This window comes from Lepidochelys kempii, chromosome 11 (genome assembly GCF_965140285.1).
Source record: "Lepidochelys kempii isolate rLepKem1 chromosome 11, rLepKem1.hap1, whole genome shotgun sequence".
In the NCBI taxonomy this organism is placed as follows: Eukaryota; Metazoa; Chordata; order Testudines; family Cheloniidae; genus Lepidochelys; species Lepidochelys kempii.
The window spans coordinates 37,142,628-37,154,298 of record NC_136390.1 but is presented as its reverse complement, the minus strand read 5'-3'; the positions used below and the strand labels follow the sequence as shown (position 1 = coordinate 37,154,298).

General features: G+C 44.7%; 1 protein-coding gene across 1 annotated transcript in view; it reads left to right on the top strand.

The window, feature by feature from the left end:
* Positions 1-2,656: 2,656 nt before the first annotated feature.
* LOC140895608 (sodium channel protein type 2 subunit alpha) overlaps positions 2,657-11,671 on the top strand; it is a 204,535-nt gene continuing 195,520 nt past the window's right edge. Inside the window, exon 1 of the mRNA XM_073305731.2 lies at positions 2,657-2,934. The gene's annotated coding sequence lies outside the window, so the exon portion shown is untranslated. The remainder of the gene's footprint in view (positions 2,935-11,671) is intronic.

Here is an 11,671-nt window from a genome sequence, read left to right as displayed (position 1 = left end):
TGCAAAAAACTGAATTTTACAATGCTTACGTTTTTAAATAATGCTATTAAATTGAGCTGAGACGAGTTCACAGTGATGCCTTTATTCTGTAAAGCACTTAGGCTGATGAGTAATTTTAACTCAGGGGACCACTCACATGCTCACAGTTAGGCACATTCCTAAATACTCTGCTGGATTAGGGCCTGAATTACTAGCTACTTGAGGTTTCAGCTTGGAAAGTTAAACCATTTTAGAGTTTGATGGGCATGAAAAGTGTGCAAAGGAAGTTGCTCCCAAGAATGGCACTTTTTACCCCTTGCTGGGGTAAAGACTATATAAAAAATATTTCACCTTCTAACTCAAAAACAGCTAAACTGAAGAGACCAACCTAGAAAAATAAATAGAATACATATTTTTATACTTTTAAAAACTGGATGTGAAAACAAGAATATGGGTATTAAGAAATGAAAATGTTAACACATGTAAGTGGGGCTAATAACAGGTGTGTGTGTGGGGGGAAGACGTACAGAGTTGGGATAGGAGAAAAGAATCGTTTGGTTTTATTAAGTCACTTTTGGCAAGTCACTTGCTGGGGACAGGTGCATAATTTTCTCTAGCAATAACACAGATTCTTTAGTTGTACAGTACTCCCCTCTTGCTTAATGTTGTTTCGATCTTACATCCCTGCTCCATTACAGAACATGCTTGTCTGAAGTTGTGTAATGCTCCCCTATAATGTTTGGCCACCTGCTTTGTCCATGGCTGGCAGCCTCCCACCACCCTGCAGATCAGTGGCTTCCCCCTGCTCCCCCCACCTCCTGCCCGTGGCAATCAGCTGTCTTGCGGCCTTCAGGAGGCTGGGGGAAGGAGCGAGGACGCAGCGCGCAGCCTCCCTCCCCCGCCTCCTACTGGGGACAATCAGCAGGTTTGTGGCATTCAGGAGGCTGGGGGGACGAGCGAGGATGCAGTGTAAAGCCTCCCCCTTCCCTCCTGAACCCCGCAAACCAGCTAATTGCCACAGGCAGGGGGAGGGGGGAGCAGGGAGAAGGCACTGATCCGCAGGAGGTGCTGGGGGGGGGCACGTACGGCAGCTGATGGGGGGCTGGCAGCCTGTTTAATACCTGTATTAAATTGCTTGTTTAAAATTATTTAAAATGTATATAATGCCTTTTATCTGGCCAAAAAAAACAAAACCCCTAGAACCTAACCCCCCCCCCCATTTACATTAATTCTTATGGGGAAATTGGATTCGCTTCACATCATTTTGCTTAAAGTCACATTTTTCAGGAACATAACTACAACGTTAAGTGAGGTACCGTATAAACCACGAAACCAGCTCGATACTTGTAACATTGAGTACATCTGCTATCTTTTTAAATCCCGTTTTGTCCTCTGATTAGATTTTTCGCTAGGTTTTAGATGGAGCCGATTTCTCTCTGGCTGCCCTCTATACCCTTGAACACTGTCTCCACCTCCTGCTTGACCTCTAGTGTCTTTAACGCCTCCTTCCCTGTCACTAGGCTTCCCTTACACCATCCCCTCCCTCCCCAGCATTCTAGGGAGACAGAGCCAGAACTCTACCGTCTTTGCTTGTCCATTTCTAGTCCTACCTCTCCCCCGCACCCCCAAAAGTCCTAGCAACTCCCTCCTCCTCACAGAGATCAGCTGCAAACAGAGCAGCAGCCGCCACCATCACCTCCAAGGCGGTTGGTCTGCTCAAGAGTGGAACCCGCCCGGCTGGGCTTTGCTGCATGAGTAGCCAACGCCCAGCAAAGGGCGGCTCCCGAATCGCAGCTCCTCCTGCGGCAAGTGCACCCTCTCAGGGCCAGACATCCCCATCCCCCAGCGGTGTGAGGGGTGGGGCACTAGCGGCTTTTTTTGCCCTCACTCTCTTTGGCCCCCTGAATTCCCTGGCGTGGCACCCACATTTCTCCCCCGCCCGGTGCAGCCTGAGCTCCCTGTTCTCTCCGGTGCAGCCTGCACCGTCCTCGCCCTCAGCTCCAGGCAGATGCGCCTTTCGCCAGCTCCCCAGACCCGTTCTGGCCTTTCCACGCCATATGCATCTCCCCTTTCCAACGTGCCCCACCCGCGTCCTCCGCTGCTCACTCCCGAGTACCAGCTCTACCACGGCGGGCAGGCTCAGCAAAAGCCATTGGGGCAATTACACAGCCAGGAGGGGGAATTCCCAGCCAGTCTCCCGCAGCACTCGCTTCAAGTACAGCCTGTGGATGCCCCCGGGTGCTGCCCACAGGTCCCGCGCAGCCCGCCGCCATGCGCCCTGAGCGCTCCTTGTAGCCATCCACCCCCGCCCCCGGGGGCACCCCGCCTGCGGACTCTCCGCCTCACGCAGCGGGCTGGAGCGCTGGACTCCTGCCTCCCAGGAAAGCTGCTCTCGCCAACCTGCCGCCACCCCTTCTTTGCAAACTCTCCTCCCCCTCCTCGGCGTGCCTCGCCGACTCCCCCTCCTGACCTCCGCAGCCTCCTGTTCCCGGAGAGCCCCCCGTGCAGTGCAAGTGCCCCCCCACCCCGCTCTTGCAATCGGACCCGCGTGCCCGAGGAGCGAGGGGTGCCGGTGTCGCGGCACAAACTGCTCCTGCCTGTTGCTGCTGCCCCCTTGGCGCTGGGGCGGCGGCCCGGTTCCCGCGCCTGCCTCCGCCCGCAGCGCAGTCGGTGACGCCTCGCCCCTGGGCACTAGCCCAGCCTGGCGCTCGGGCGAGGCCGCGGCTCACGTGGGGAGCCAGGGGGCGCAGCTGGTGCTGCTGAGACGGGCGCGGTTATTTTCATTCACTGGAGCCCGCTCTGTCGCCTGTGGCGAGGGCTGGCAGCCCCTGCTCGCGGCAGCGCCGGAGGGAGGCAGAGGGGGCTCAGAGAAAACGGGGAAGAGGAACCAGCAGCCGGGAGAGGGCGGCGGCAGCTGCGCTTCAGTCTGAAACCAGTTCCTGGGCATGGGCGCAAGTAAGTGCTTTTCCCTCTTGCTGTTTTGGGGGGTGGTCGGGAATTAGCGCTCAGCCACCCCTCGCGTTTGCCGAGAGAGAGCTCCAGCATCTTCCTCGCTTGGCTTCGCACGCCAGGGGCGGCTGAGGCTAGCAACAAACACGCGCACTGTATTCTTTTCGTATTCCTTCATTTTCGTGTCTGTAGTAGCGCCCATCACCGTAGTGTCTGGCTGCTCTCTGCACGCATAAAGGTTCGAGGATGTTTTCCCCCTGCCCCATATCACATCAGTTTCTCCCAGCCCCAGCGCCTCAACGGCCCCCTACAGTTATTTCCCTCGCCCGAAATGCCCCTAGGTTGCTCGTCAAAAGTGTTCCGGAGGAGTTGTTGTCAAATGATAGTTTGCAACTCTGGAGAGGGAACTGGGATGAGATGTAGGTGGAGAATTCTCCCCTTCAGGTTCCTCTTGATTGCTACCCTGTAGTGTCCGTGTTTATTGGAAGAGCCAAAGCATGTGGAGAGAAATGACAGAGAAATATCTGAGCAAATGATGGGAAAAAGGAGAGGATATGGTCTTCCGTGGCCTTCTTTGCTAAGGAGTTGCAGGAGTAGCTCTCCTGTGAATTACCCTTATTGTGCCAGGTTCACTTTCTAGCTCAGTCTCAAAAGTTTATTTTCTGCCCTATCCTGTGGAATTCAACAGGTTTGAGTTTTGTACCTAGGTTTGTTTGTTGATGATTTCTGCACAAATAAGAAACAAACATGTTTAGTTTGTGCAAACAATCATAATATCCCTAGGAGATAGACAAGAGCCATTGTGAACAGGCATAACATGAAAGCACAACTGATTTATGAGAAGCCATCCCTTGGAAAGCCTTTCATAAGCAAAACATGTTTCATTGCATATTTTTTCATACACACAGGTTCAAAACTAGTTTTTTCCCTTTAGTTTAAGGACTATCTACATTATATTTCTTCCCATTAAAATATGTCACTTGAGATGGAATGATTGTAAGATAGGATTTTTAATTGGAGTGGGAAGGAGAAAACCAAATAGGGAAACTAAGTATGACTATAAGGATTATTTTACCCAAAGCTTTCTTGTTAGAGTAAAAATATTATAGATAATATGCCCATGAGGTAATGATAAAGGTCTTAGTACTTTATAAAATGAATTACTATGATAATATGCATTTACCATATAAGGTGCCCATCACTGTACTATCTTGGTGTTTTTCTCTTTCCTGCTTCCTCAGTCACTCTTCACAAGTAAGAAAGGTAAAGCTGACTTTTCCAGTCCCAGATTAATAGAATAAAAGTTGGGTTATCTTCTATTAGCTAAAGAAGTTGGTTGGAGATAAACCTGAAACGCATTCGTTTCTGGTCATTAAAGTCCAATAAAATATTTTTCTTGTTCTTTTCTGTCAAAAACAAGAGTTGGATAATTTCCCCAAAGTATTCATCTTTGGCTTCTTTTGTTTAAATTTTGGTGAAGGGATTTTCCACCCTGCTTCAAATTCTAGATGTCACTGTGCCAGTGCAGTTGGGCAATAGAAGTGCTTCAAGAGGCCTCCTCAGAATCCCTAGCTGAAAAGGTGTGTCGGGGTGAGAAAGAGAATTCTGTAGCATATATCAGTATAGATATTCTGGGAAGCCTGAGGTATGTACAGGCTGTTTCAAGTTTTGCTGCAGGTCATATTGGCCTCACCCACTCTGCTGGTGCAAAGATGATTTAAAGCCATCTTTACCCATCCCCAGCCTCTGGAATGCTCCTGTACATAAGTCTCCAGGAGGACAAACTCGCACATACATTCGTCGTCTTTTTTCTTTGTTCCTGTAATTTTTCCACCCTAAAGTTTCTATTAATTTTCCCCTTAAAGGAAAACTAAACAGCTAAAACTTGTGCCAAAATGTAGATTTTGTAAAAACAAGCTTTTTCTAAAGCTAAGACCAATAGAAATGTGTCAATGAATGTCTTAAAAATACAACAACAAAAGGCTTTTAAAAGATCAAATACTTCTCTTCAGTGTTTGCAGCTGAAATCTTTCAGGGCTGAACCAGACAGTGAAATGGACGGCACTGATTTTCATATGTACAAGCTGAGGGAAATGCAAAAAGTAAATAGACAACACGGGTAGCAAACGGTACAATGGATTTTTAAAACTTTCAGTTTTGATAATCTAAAATGTTAGGAACAGTGGCAAGGACATTTGTTTTGTTTTAAAATATATTTAAGTTGTCACTGCCCTTTGTAAAGGACGGAAGTGTTGACTGATTTGTTGAGTGGTTATCGATTATTGATTATATTGAATTGTAAGGTTTTCCAGTTAGTCACAGATTAAAATTTCTGAGGGTTTAAAAGGTTCCAGTCCCAGAATCAGGTACAGTAACTCCTCACTTAATGTCCTCCCGCTTAACGTTGTTTCAAAGTTATGTCGCTGCTCAGTTAGGGAACATGTTTGTTTAAAGTTGTGCAATGCTCCTTTATAACGTCCCTTACAAGGCAGCATTGCACAAGTTCCTCTTCTCTGCCTCCTCCTCCTCTCTCCCAGTGCTTCCCCCACCACTGAACAGCTGTTTGGCAGTGCTTAGGACTTTCTGGGAGGGAGGGGGAGGAGCAGGGAAGAGCTGTGTCTCCACTCCTCCCTCTCCCTCCCAGAAAGTCCTAAGTGCTGCCAAACAGCTGTTTGGCGGCGGGGAAGAACGGGGAAGCGCTGCGTCTCCGCTCCTCCCCCTCCTTCCCAGAAGTCCACAGCTGTTTGGCGGCGCTTAGGACTTTCTGGGGGCGAGGAAGGTGCGGGGATGCAGCATGCTCCAGAGAGGAGGTGGAGTGGGGACGGGAAGAGGTGGGCCTGGAGTGGAGTGGGGACGGGAAGAGGTGGGCCTGGAACATCCCCCAGCAAAGTCGGCGCCTGTTCTTCTCCGGGTAAGCTGTCACTGCTGCTGCAAAGGTGCTTCCTAGTGTTCTTGCCTGCAGCAGGCTGTGCCTGTGTGGGGTGAGCTATGGCACTTCCCAACCACAGTACTTTACAGTATATAATGCTGTTTGTCTGCCCCCAAAAAATTTCCTTGGGGAAAAAAACCTAACCGCTGCATTTACATTAAATCTTTTGGGAAAATTGGATTAGTTTAACATCGTTTCACTTAAGGTTGCATTTTTCAGGAACATAACTACAACATTAAGTGAGAAGTTACTGTACAGCAGAATTAAGTTCAGTATTTGGTTTGGTATCTCAATGTGCACAGCAATGACGACATTCACACTGAGGGCAAAGCAAAGCTTTAGTAAAACTTTTATTAGCTTAATTGATAAAAACACACACGTTTCAACCCAAATGAAGGCATAGGTATAGTGCAGTATTAAGGTAGTAATGGTGACCTGCACCATTCCTTATGTATACTCTCAGCTTTCTAATGGAGACCTAGTAATGGGAGACAGGCAGTGTTCCATGAGGGTCCTACCCTGCCTCTGGTATGTTAAACAAATCCGACGGTTAAGATCTCAAAGCTTATGTGGTGGTTTGGCCTGTTACAGGGCCTCACGACTACGATGAATATTCATATAAACACCCAGACTCCTTTGTCCATAACTAACTTCCTCACCCTAATAATGTTGGGGTGTCCTTATCGTGTAGGTTGGTATATTAATGATCTCAACTCATTATCTCATATATCACATTGTTGCCAAAGCAAGTTTGCGGTTATGCATCTGTGGCTGTTCCTATGCTAAAATATCCGCAAACTGGTACCAGTTCATATTCCTGCAGTTACCCAGTATTGTTTTTTACAAAAATCCCCTAGACAAAATATTCCTAACTCCCTAGTAACTCAGGGTCACTGTTGTGTAACACACTTACGCTAAGGTTCATAGGCCTCAAAGTCTTATGATAACTACTTAAGCTAAATATCATACAAGATGGAGGTCTAAATAAAATACCCCTAATCAAGCTCTATGGGCTACAGAGAAAAGCCGCCTTGGTAATGTTTAGTAAAAGCTGCTCCCTGTATTTGCATACTGCTTTGTTCATTTTTGTGAATTTGTTCTTCCATTATTCAAGCACTGATAATAAGCTTGATACTGTAAGACACAGAAGATTGCCCCTTACTCCACTTCCAAGGAAGCTTACCACCCATGGCCCCAATCCTGCAAACACTTACACAGGTATTTAACTTTACACATGTGAGTAGTCCCTTGAGACTTTATGAGAGTATCTTTTTGCCATTAGGCCTACTTATGTATGTAAAATTCAGCACATGCATAAGTGTTTGCAGAGTCAGGACCTATATAATTTCAATTAATTTTTTTAAAAGCTGTGTTAAGTGAGAGTAAACGCAGTTTAGGTGAAAGAGGACTCCTTGTTACCTTCTGAAACATGTTGGTAGACTTGGTCCAATTGTGCAGGACAAGGATTCACATATCACAAATAACCACAATTGTAATCACTGTCGATAGAGAGATTAAAATTTGGGTGTAGAGGTTGAAGTCCTCTTTTTTTTTCTTTCCTGTGGCTCATAATTGAGGCAGTTTGGCATAGTAGTATGTAGAAACTTTCTCTTCTGTTGATAGGGTTGTATCTTCCTGGAACTCCTCCACCACCATTCACTTACTGATAATACATAAAATCAAACGTGTTTTCCCAAATTTTGGAACTTCGTGTTTTGTGCATTTTCACAGGCCATTTGATGACTCAGTTTGAGCAACTTCCTTAATCTTGGAAGAAACCCTCTACAGAAGTGCAATAGAGAACAAGGAAACAAAAGTAATAGAGATCAAGATAAAACCTTAAAAGAAAAAGTATATTCATTTGTATGTAGCTGTGATCACTGCTGTGTATTGGGGAGAAATAGAAGTTGGAATGGAACTCCAAGTCAACTCACCTAATTTTGGTGCAGTTACTTTGGTTATACTTCTGGCTAGATCTCTAGCAAAGTTTAACGTTTAAAACCTCCCCATCACATTTTCTACTCTTGCTCTGGAGGGAGGACACCAGCCCAAATAAAACAACACAAAAGAAAGTCTTCTGCAGTCCCCCTTTTGGTAAATATAGGGAGTCTCACTTTGACGCATACTGGATGTTGTTACTCTTCATGTAAGTCTTTATTAACTGATTAGTTTGTGGTGATTTTCCTACGAACAAGAGTGTCCAAGTGTAAAAGCCAGCAGAGACAGAGAGAACTCAGTTCACAGCTGGATTTATTTTTTAAAGAGATTGTTCTGTGTATGTCAGTGATATCATGAACCTTGAACTGTGCTGGCATACAGGTTCTAAACTCTGGGACAAATATTAGCCTGGCAAGCACAGGAACAGCATAGGATATGGGGGGAGGGGAAGTAGACTCTACAGAGCTATTCTGTCCTCATCCTTGCACAGATGGGAAGGAGAAGGCAGAATGGGTTGATGATTGACTTTACCGTTCCATGTGCTGGCCAGCTTACACTGTGTGGGCTGTAGATCCGGTGCTGTTTTCTCCCTCCCCAGAGCAGCAGAAGAGCGAGGAGGGAGATGTAACTGAGTCACAGTCTTCCTGCCTGGGTTATTCCTGGTACAGTGCAAAAACAGATTGCCCATTACTCTGGATTCATAGCAAAGGCTTGATTGAACCTCCATTCTTTTAGCCACTAGTTGGCTCTGTCCTGGCAAACATCCAATTTACTATACCTAATGTAACCTGTACCCATTCCTCTTCACTGTAGTGACACCCGGAAAATATTTTAAAAAACCTGTAATTTAAAAATCAGTTTAAACTAATTTGGAACCACAAACACTGTATAAATCATGGTTGTATAGTAAATGCATTACACTGGTACAGGACAAAGTTAATGTTGTTTGGGGTGTCTTAACTGTGCATTTTCTAATCAGTTTAGGATTACTTGTAAGTTTAAATGTAACTCTGAATTTCCTGTGTTTTATAGTGCTTCTTTGGGGATATTTATAACATCCTCTGAGTTGTATCCCATGCTATTGATCTAAACTCATCTCCAGTTTAACATAGATTTTATCTGGAATTTCCTTGGATTTTATTAATTATTAAAAAAATCATAAAAGCACTAAACTAGTAACTCAAAGAAGGCTACCATACAATCAAAGAAACATAGGTCAAGAAGGGAGCTGAGGAGGTAATCTATTCCATTCCCTGTGCTGAGTCAAGATTAAGTATATGTAGATGAACATTTATGTAACCTGTTCTTACAAACCTCCAAAGATAGAGATTCCGTAACCTCTCTAGACAACCTGTTTCAGTGCTTAACTATGCTTATAGTTAGAAAGTTTTCTGATATCTAACGTAAATCTCCCTTGCTGCAAACTAAGCTAATTGCTTCTTGTCCTGCTCTTGGTGGACATGGAGAGCAATTGAGCCCCATCCTTTTCATAACAATACATTTGAAGATTTTTATGTCCCTCCTTCTCTAGATTAAACATGCCCAATTTTTTACAAGCTTTCCTGATAAGTCATCTTTTCTAAACCTCTTATCCTTTTTGATGCTCTCTTCTGAACTCTTTAATTAGTCCACATCTTTCTCAAAGTGTGGTGCCCAAAACTGGAACTGTATGCCAGCTGAGACCCCACCAGTGGCAGGTAGAGCAGAACAGTTCCTTCCTGTGTCTTAAATATGATTGTCTTGTTAATACTTCCCAGAATATTTGCCTTTTTTGCCTCAGCATTGTATTGTTGACTCTCATTCAGTTTGTGATCCACTATGCCTTCCAGATCCTTTTCTGCAGTACAGCTGCCTAGCTAGTTTATTCGCCATTTTGTATTTGTGCATTTGATTTTTTTTCTTCCTAAGTGTAATACTTTGCGCTTGTCATTACCGAATTTCAGATTATTGGCATCAGACAAATTCTTCAATTTATCAAGATCAGATTGTGTGGTATGTCTGGTGATTTGAAGTTATGTAGTATCAACCTTAAGGGGGTTTTTGGGGGCGGGGGCAGGGGTTAATTAACTTTCAGGGCCAGATTCATGAGTACATTCAGCAGCCAGGAAAAGTAGCCGGAACCTCCTGAGCAGTAAGTGGTTAACAGCTGCTTTGCATCTCTAGAGCAGCATAGAAGGTACTGGTGAATCTGCCTCTTAATTTGCCATTGATTTATTGGTTTAGTGATCTGGGATAACTTATTTTTTATGTTGTAATTTAAAAAAAAGGCAAATATATACCAAGTAAACTTCCATGATATGAAACTGTGCAATATGATGGTCATAGTTGAAAGAAAACTAACAATTTGATAACCAATATTTTAAAAAGTGAATATTATCTATGCAACCTTGGAGGCCAACTGGATAGCAGGGGGCAAGAGGTAGTGAGTGGGGCTGTGGAGGGTCTAGAGAGGGGGGTAACTGGGAAGATGGAGGTGGAGAGGAAAGAGGGTTCTGTGATGTAGGGAGGCAGTGGTAATGTTGAGGGTAGTGGGAAGGAGGAGGATTATATGCAGGTGGATCCTATGTTGAGGAGACTTGCGCTGTGCCCACTCTCTCTGTGCCAAGGCATCAGTACTTGAAAGGCTCCTGATGGCACTGTTGCCTCAGCTCCATTCTGTACAAAGGCAGCACTGCCAGGGGGAGCTGGGGCAGGACCACAACCTTTAAAGGTAGAGATATTGGCATTGAGGGACTGGTCTCCTTTGCTCCCCTTCTTCTCCTATCCTAACTCCAGCCACCACCCTGTTTTCAAATAAGTGGTCTCTCTAACACATCCCTGCTTTCCTTCAGGCCCATATATATACCTGCTTCCCACTACCCATCCCTCATCTTCCCACTCTCCCCCTGCACCCACGCAGCCCCTTCACTGTATACCTGAGCTGCCTTAACAACAGAATCCCTCACTGTGAGGAGCCAAAGGAAGGGAAAACTGACCACATGTGAGGAGGGTGAGAGAATGACAGGAAAATCATGGGCATGTGTGGTGGGATGGGGTGGACAGTATGAAGCAGGGATGTGCATGTGTCTGGGGAGGGAAAAGGGCTGTATTTGGAATAGGGGCTCTGTTAGTCTTCCTCATACCAATGACTCATTTCAGCCAAAGAACTGACATGGAAATTAGCTATAGAACAAAGGTCATGATTGGAGGAGTTACTGCTTATGGCATAATGACTCCACTTAGGTGAGCTGTTGTTCTGGCCCTGTCTGTATAACCATAATAATTGGATACAACAGTTGTAAATAATGTAGTTTAATTACAACATAATTTCTTCCAGTGCAGTTTATGCATGAGATTTCAAAGATTTAACTAGATGGAAAGCTTGAGGAGTCTGTGTTACATCATTTCTAAGTTGACTTGGGACATAAGTCCTATGCTGAATTGCAAATTTCATAAAAGACCCATTTTAATTAATGTTAACTGAAAAGGTAATGGATTTAATTGAAAATTCCCAGAAGAGTCATTCAATACTCAAAGAGTAAGTTATGTGATTTTTGGGAGACTCTGTTGTATTTTTTTATACATAGAGAAGAGTTTAGACCCTTTTGTTAAGTGTAAAAACTCAACTCAGTCTTAACTATGGAGCTGCAACAGCGCATCCATAATGACATTTGAAGATGATCCCCTCAATCTCACTCTAAATCTGTAGCACCTTTTTCCAGCTAACATTCTGGACTCTTTTGTTTGTTTGTTTGCTTGTTTGTTTAATAAAAAATGCTGGTCTTCTCTATAGGATGAGAATCCATCATGTTTAATGAAGCTTTAGAAAGACCAAGAGCTATTTTGTGGTTTCTGTGATATAGAGAAGATGATTTTGTTGATTAACCAAACATAATG